The sequence below is a fragment of the Halichoerus grypus genome, chromosome 1 (genome assembly GCF_964656455.1).
Source record: "Halichoerus grypus chromosome 1, mHalGry1.hap1.1, whole genome shotgun sequence".
Taxonomy (NCBI): Eukaryota; Metazoa; Chordata; class Mammalia; order Carnivora; family Phocidae; genus Halichoerus; species Halichoerus grypus.
The window spans coordinates 200,247,765-200,255,017 of NC_135712.1; the positions used below are offsets into that span (position 1 = coordinate 200,247,765).

General features: G+C 51.6%; 1 long non-coding RNA gene across 2 annotated transcripts; it reads right to left on the minus strand.

Annotated features, from left to right (window-relative positions):
• On the minus strand, positions 1–6,376 carry LOC144380066 (uncharacterized). 2 transcript variants are annotated; one of them, XR_013443829.1, is made up of 2 exons: positions 6,175–6,376; positions 1–1,142 (listed from the first exon to the last, which is right to left on the minus strand). It is a non-coding gene; the product is annotated as an uncharacterized LOC144380066 (long non-coding RNA). The 2 variants fall into 2 exon arrangements; XR_013443828.1 differs by having other exon boundaries at positions 1–1,568.
• Positions 6,377–7,253: the final 877 nt, after the last annotated feature.

Sequence of the window (7,253 nt, forward strand, 5' to 3'; positions counted from 1 at the left end):
GCCAACTAGGAGATTTATTAGGAAGGATGAAATTACACTCTTCAGCAACCATCATATTAATAATTTAGGCAAAATCATCGATGGACATAAAACTAGTGAACTTAAGAAGTAAAGTAACACGGTAATGATATAGTCCCATAGTATCTCCCCACAATATACTTATTAATTACAAAGGGAAAAATAATGACTTTAGATGAAGAAACTTGACAGACCCCACTCTAAAGAGACCTAACAATGGAATGAAACACATATGATATGGGCTTTTCTTTTGCACTAAAGGACATCATTAGGAAAATTGGTGAAATCTGAATAAGGTCTGTAGATTAGATAATGGTAGTGTATTAGTGTTAATTTCTTGATTTTGTGACTTTTCAATGTTATGTTTACATATAAGAGAATGTTCTTATTTTTAGAAGATATACACCTAAGTATTTGGTGTAAAAAGACATCATTCCGCCTCTGTCCCTTACTCTCAAGTCTCTTGCAGGAAGTGGGAGTTGGGGGGGGATAAGTATGTGTGTATGTGTTTGTGTGTGTGTACATGTGTTATATCCATAATGTTATATACAGAGAGCAAGAGATGAAGAGGATACAAATGTGGTAAAATGTTAACATTTGGGGAATCTGGGTAAAGAGTATGGAAGAAATTCTTTACACTGCTTTTGCAACTTTTCTATATAAGTCTGAAATTATGTAAAAATACAAAGTTAAAAGAAAAACAGGACACCATAAAGAAAGCGGAAGGACAAGACCAAATTGGGAGAAGGTATTTGTCAGACATAACCAACAAAGGATTACCATCCAGAATATGTACAAAACTCGGGGCACCTGGCTGGCTCAGTTGGTAAAGCTTGATCTTGGGGTTGTGAGTTTGATCCCCATGTTAGGCGTGGAGCCTTCTTAAAAAAATACAAATAAATAAAGATAGGATGTGTAAAAAACTCTCATGAGTTCTCAAGAAAGACAGGGGCGCCTAGGTGGCTCAGTCGGTTAAGTGTCTGCCTTCGGCTCAGGTCATGATCTCAGGGTCCTGGGATTGAGTACGGCATTGGGCTCCTTGCTCAGTGAGGAATCTGCTTCTCCATCTCTCTCTGCCCCTACTCCTTCTTGCTCTGTCTCTCTCTCAAATGAAGAAATAAAATCTTAAAAAGAAAGAAAGACAAACAGTCCAATAGAAAAATAGGCACAGGACTTGTAAGGGAACTTACAGGAACACCCAGACACATATGAAAAGATGTCCAACCTCATCGATACCCAGGGAAATGCAAACCCAAACGATGATGAAAGTCCACTTTATATTAATCAGATGAATGAGTACACATCAGTCAAAAAGAAGTGTTGGTGAGGATGATGCAGCGACAGGAACTCTCGTCCACTGCAGATGGGGTTGTAAATTGGTACCACCGGGGCGCCTGGGTGGCTCAGTCCTTAAGCATCTGCCTTTGGCTCAGGTCATGATCCCAGGGTCCTGGGATCGAGCCCCACATCGGGCTCCCTGCTCCACGGGAAGCCTGCTTCTCCCTCTCCTGCTCCCCCTGCTTGTGTTCCTTGTCCTGCTGTGTCTCTCTCTGTCAAATAAATAAATAAAATCTTAAAAAATAATAAAAATAAAAATAAATTGGCACCACCACTTTGGAAAACCATTTGGTATTTTTTTTTTTAAGATTTTATTTATTTATTTGACAGAGAGACACAGTGAGAGAGGGAACAGAAGCAGCGGGAGTGGGAGAGGGAGAAGCAGGCTTCCCGCAGAGCAGGGAGCCCGATGCGGGGCTCGATCCCAGGACCCTGGGATCATGACCCGAGCCGAAGGCAGACGCTTAACGACTGAGCCACCCAGGCGCCCCAACCATTTGGTATTATTTAGTCATGTTGACACTACATGTCTCTTGTGCCCCAACAACTCCACTGCTGGGTATCTATATAGCCTGGAAAGACTCCTGCCCACACACCCCAGGAGCTGTGTCCAGGAAGAGTGGTCATAGCCACCCAAATAGGAGACATGGAGCCCTCCCCTGCTGCCACCTTCCTTGGATGAGAATCCAGAACCACTGCATTACTGGTGGGGAAACTGAGGCCTGGAGAGGGAAAGAGGCTGCCCAGAACACCACGTGGGCTCTGAGGGAGGGTCAGGGGAGTGGTCTGGTGTGGCAGGGGAAGGGAGAAAAGAAGAGAGAAAGGAGAAAAGGGGAGAGGAGGAGAGAGGAAGGAAGAGGGAGAAAGATGGGAAGGGCGAGGGAGCTCTCCTGGTCTCACACCTGGCAAACTGGAGGCCAGAGCCAGAGGGGTCCCCATTGAATCCCTTCCCTTCCAGCCACCATCCAGTTTCCTGGAGCTTTGGGAGGGGACTCCGAGGCAGCTCCCCTCCCTCTGACCCAGAAAAAGGCTCCCATGGGAGCAGCAAAGGAGAAGCTGCTCAGTGATTCAGTGCTTCTCCTCCTCCCTCTAGAGGGTCCCAGGCCCTCTGGGAACCCTTGGGAGCATTGGTTACTTTCTTCTAGAAGAGGCTCCTAAACGACAGGTTTGCAAATATACTCTGAGGCCCATCCAGGAAACCACACTGCCCCCTAGCTCCCAGAGGCCACTTGGCCACCAGATGGCACCAACACAGCCACAGTCCCAGGGGTCACTGGCAGCACAAACGCCCGGCAGATTTGAAATGATGGGTTTTTGTTTGGTTGGTTGGTTGGTTGGGTTTTTTTGCTCAGGACCAGATTTAATTCTTGGGTGAAGCGCCCTCCTGTACCAGTGTTTGTGCATAGAAAAGGAGCAACGGAGGATTTATCCTTCCCGTGCCTAGGACAAACCCCCTAGTTCAGGCCATTGATAGGGAGAGACTCCAGGGTGGATGGGCCTTCAGGATTGCCCAAATACACCCTCCTGGAGTGTCTGGTGCTAGGCAGTAAGCAGTAGCCCAGCCAAACGTGGCAGAACTTCGAGACATTCTGGCCTTTGCAGTGAGAGTCTGGAGTCTGGGCAGCATGCCCTGGGGAGGAAAGGGGTGCCAAACCTGATGGGTCAAGGCTGGGGTCAACATGCAGGATTCTCAGATGCCATGGTCTTCCTAGCTGAGGTCTCAGTGTCTGTGGTTAGTGGGGCCATAATGCTGGTTCCCATGGGCCCAATATGGCCATGGCCGCTTTCTCCAGCCCATCAGACTTGTGCAGGCCACCTGGGCAAGGGCTAAGGGTTCCTGGAATTTGTGCCCCCCTTGGCCACCCCATTACAGCAAGGGGGAAGCTGAAGCCTGAGAAGGGCAGAGGCTTGCCCGAAGGGCCAATGCGCTTCTTTCTTCACAATTCCTTGGCCCTTGTGAAAGTTTTTTGTTACAAACCATAGCGCCTTTGCTTACCAGCTCTGTGCCAGGGCCCAATTCTTAACCTCCCAGTTCTTTCTTCATCTGCAAAATTGGGTCCTGCAGAGCCTGGAGGGGTTAGAGCTCCATACTTCCTAATGGTCTCAGCTGCGTCTCTAGGCCATCACTGCCCTAAAACCACCACGGCTGCACAACCCACCGCCCCTGAGGCTTCCTCTGCCTTACGTGCTGGCCCACGTCCTCCACCCACACTAGCTTTTCATCTCCTCACTCCTATAAGGTAAGAGGTGTCATCTCTGCTTTATAGATGATGGGCTGCCCGATAGGGTCCCGGGCTTCAGGGGCAATCAAGGCTCCCAGGTGGCTCTTATTGGAGGATGCCCCAGCCAGTATGCTGAGCTGAGCTTGGCAAGGTAGTGCCGTTTCCTCCAGCTTTGCCTGCAGGGAGAATATGCATATTTGTGTAAGTGAAGGCTCGCTATGAGGCCGATGCCCTGGACCCCTCAACAGGCCCCTCCTGTGAGCCGGCCTTGCCTGACCACGGGTCCTGCTCCAGGACCTGGCTGCCTTGCCCTGTGCCACCGGGGCCTGCGCAGGCTGCATGTTATTAGCACGCCTCTGCCTGCAGGGGGCACTCTAGGTCCATGGATCTCTGGCTGGACTCCAACTGCCAGAATGGCTTCAGGGTGTAGAGTCCAGGAGGTAAAAATCTTTCTTTCTTTCTTTTTTTTTAAAGATTTTATTTATTTATTTGACAGAGAGAGACACAGCGAGAGAGGGAATACAAGCAGGGGGAGTGGGAGAGGGAGAAGCAGGATTCCCGCGGAGAGGGGAGCCCGATCCTAGGACCCTCCCGAAGGCAGACGCTTAACGACTGAGCCACCCAGGCCCCCCGAGGTAAAAATCTTTCTAAGGCTACATTTTAAACTTGGTGTTTCCTGGGGCTCCTGGGTGGCTCAGTCGGTTGAGGGTCTAACTCTTGGTTTCAACTCAGGTCATGATCTCAGGGTTGCGGGACTGAGCCCTGCATCGGTCTCCATGCTCAGCGCAGAGTCGACTTGAGAAGTTCTCTTTCTCCCTCTCCCTCCCCCTCTACTCCCCCTCTACTCCTCCCCTGCTCATGCTCTCTTTCTCTCTCAAATAAATAAATAAATAAATAAATAAAATCTTTTTAAAAATAAACAAACAAACTTGATGTCTCTTACTGGATAGGATAAAACTTAGAATTAGGCAGATGCCTGTTACCCCGTTTAGCCTGCTCCTGTGACCAGGCCTCTTCCCCATGGCTGACCTGTTGCAGGTCCCTGTTTTTCCTGACCTTTGCTGCCCACTCATGCACAGTCTGCACGATGTCAGCTGGCCTTCGGCTGCTGGGTCCTTCCAGGCCTGGGGGATGCCAGCTGGCCTCCAACTCCTATATAGCCTCTAGGGTGGAGGGAGCCCACCCCACAATTCATTCTGAGGCTCCATTTTAAATTGGGGACTCTCAGTCCCCATTTGGACTGGTTGTCTGATTTGTAGCAAAGGAAAGGAGAGACCCCTTTCAGAATGGCTTCAGGGTGTAGAGTCCAGGCTGCACAAAGTGGATCAGAGAAGGGACAATGGCAGGGGCCTGGAGGACTCTAGTGCTGGCGGCAGGCTTGGTAGTGGTGACCTGGGTGGCCCAGCGCCAACCAGCCGAGCTCTGAGGAGATGGTCACCCAAGCCTTGCGGTTCTTCAATAAGGGGCAATGAGGACAGCCCCTCTTCAGCCTTCTGGAAGCCATCCCAGCACCTAGTGTGGTGAGTGTTCTCGGGCCCACCCGGGCTGGGGAAGCCGGTAACATCTGCCTTATAACGAGCAGCCGGGGAGGGCAGCAGGCGGGAGAGAATGCCTGGCACGGGCATGAAGTGCTTGGTTAACGTTAGCTACCGCTGTTTTTATGATAACGGTTCTTCCATGGTAAGGTTAAGACAGAGATTGCAATCTCAAGGCCTGACAGCTGGCTAGCTGGTAAATTGGGGGTTTGCCCTAGGATGAAATGTGGGTCTAGGAATTCAGCCTCTGCTCAGGCCCTGGGCATAAGGGAATATGCAGAGCTGTTTCAAAGGACAGACAGGAACTGGACTGGTCTCCCTGGCGCCTCACGGGGGGATTCCAGTGTCCCTTTCCTGCCCTACTGCCCTTCTCCTGGCAGCTGAACATGCAAGGCAGTTATTCTTACTTCACAGAAATGGAGATTGAGGGGCAAAGACAGGAAGTGACCCCTCAAGGCTGGATACAGCTATGAAGTGGTATCCTTCAGCTAGTTTCTAAAAGCCTGCATCTTAAATCTCTGGGGAAGTCACTTAAGAGGCCCCCTTAAGAAGTTTTGGTGGGGGGCGCCTGGGTGGCTCAGTGGGTTAAGCGTCTGCCTTTGGCTCAGGTCATGATCCCGGGGTCCTGGGATCCGGCCCCATATGGAGCCCGTGTCCAGCTCCCTGCTCAGCAGGGAACCTGCTTCCCCCTCTCCCGCTCCTCCTTTGTTCTCTTTCTGTCAAACAAATAAATACATCTTAAAAAGAAAAAAAAAGCTACGCATGCTTTAAAAAATTATTGAGTATAAAAAAAAAGAAGGAACAAAGCGGGACCATGATCCACCTAGAGATAACCGCTTTTATAAAATTAGGAAAATAACATTTTATTACAGAAAATTAACAAAATGTGAAGAAGCAAAATAAAATAGACAATGTCCTGCAACCCCATCGCGCAGGGACAGACATTAAGCGTTAGTGCATGGTCCTCTGTATCTTTTCTCTGCGCACACTTCTGTTTTCCGCAGATGTGGCCTCCTCCGGCATGCTCATTTGTGGCGGCCTGGTCCCATTCCATCACTTACCGAACGGCCTTTATTTAGTGCGCGCGCCTCTAGTCCTCTCCCGCGCTTCCCGGCGCTCGCCGTCCCGCCCGGCTCCGGGGTCCGCCTCCGGCTGCATCCCTGCTTTGAGGAGCGTGAGGCTAGGGCCCCAGCCGGCCGGGCAGCGGGCGCGATCCCGCGGCGCTCCCTCCCCTGGGCTCGCCCCCCGCAGCAGGGACCAGCCAGCCCCTTGGCCTTCCGGCTTTCCGCGCCTCCGCCGCGAGACCAGAGATGAGCCCCGCCCCCCCACCCTCCCCCATGCCCTCCACCCCCTGCTCCACCCTTCCCATCTCCCCGCCTCCCCTCCACCCTCCATCTCCTCCCCACTCCCATTGCTGATGGCTCTCTGCCAGGTCACTATCAGACCACTGAGAGGCCACCACTGGGGCCCTTGACTTCAGCACAAGGGGCCTCAGTGTCCTCATCTGGAAAATGGGCCCATCAAGCTCTTCTCAAGGTGAATTGTCAGGAGGGTAGGAAGATGACTGCTCAACGGCTGGGAGGTGGTGAGAGGAGGAGAGACTGGTGGTCCTGGCCTCCTGTTTCTCAGGACAATGCCTCTGCTCTGGCCCTGAGCTCTGGGCCCCAGAGACTCCTTGGAAACTGACCCTCCTTCTCGTCCTACATTTGGGAAAACAGAAGCCAGAGGTGGGGCCTCCTGCCAAGTGAGTGGAACAGCCAACGCAGAAATGAGTCTCACAGTCCAGGCCTAGCCGGGCCCTCTGGGCTGCCAGGGGACCACCACCTCCTTTTCTGCACAGTCTGAGCCCACACTCCTCTGCCTTTGCACACCTACTTTCTCTGCCTGGAATTCCTGTCCCATCCTGTCTGTAAATCCTACTCATCCTTTAAGACACAGCTCCAAAGTCACCTCCTCTAGGAAGCCTCCCTGCTCGTCCCCAGCCAGAAGCGTCCTTCCCTCATCTGTGCATTCAGGATCCTCACACCATGCTGGCCTTACCTGCTGTGCCTCCAGCCAGATCACACTGTGTCTACTCACAGCTGGGCCCTCCGGAGCCAGTTGCGGGTGGCTGTGGAATGGATTTCTAACAAGGTGCCTC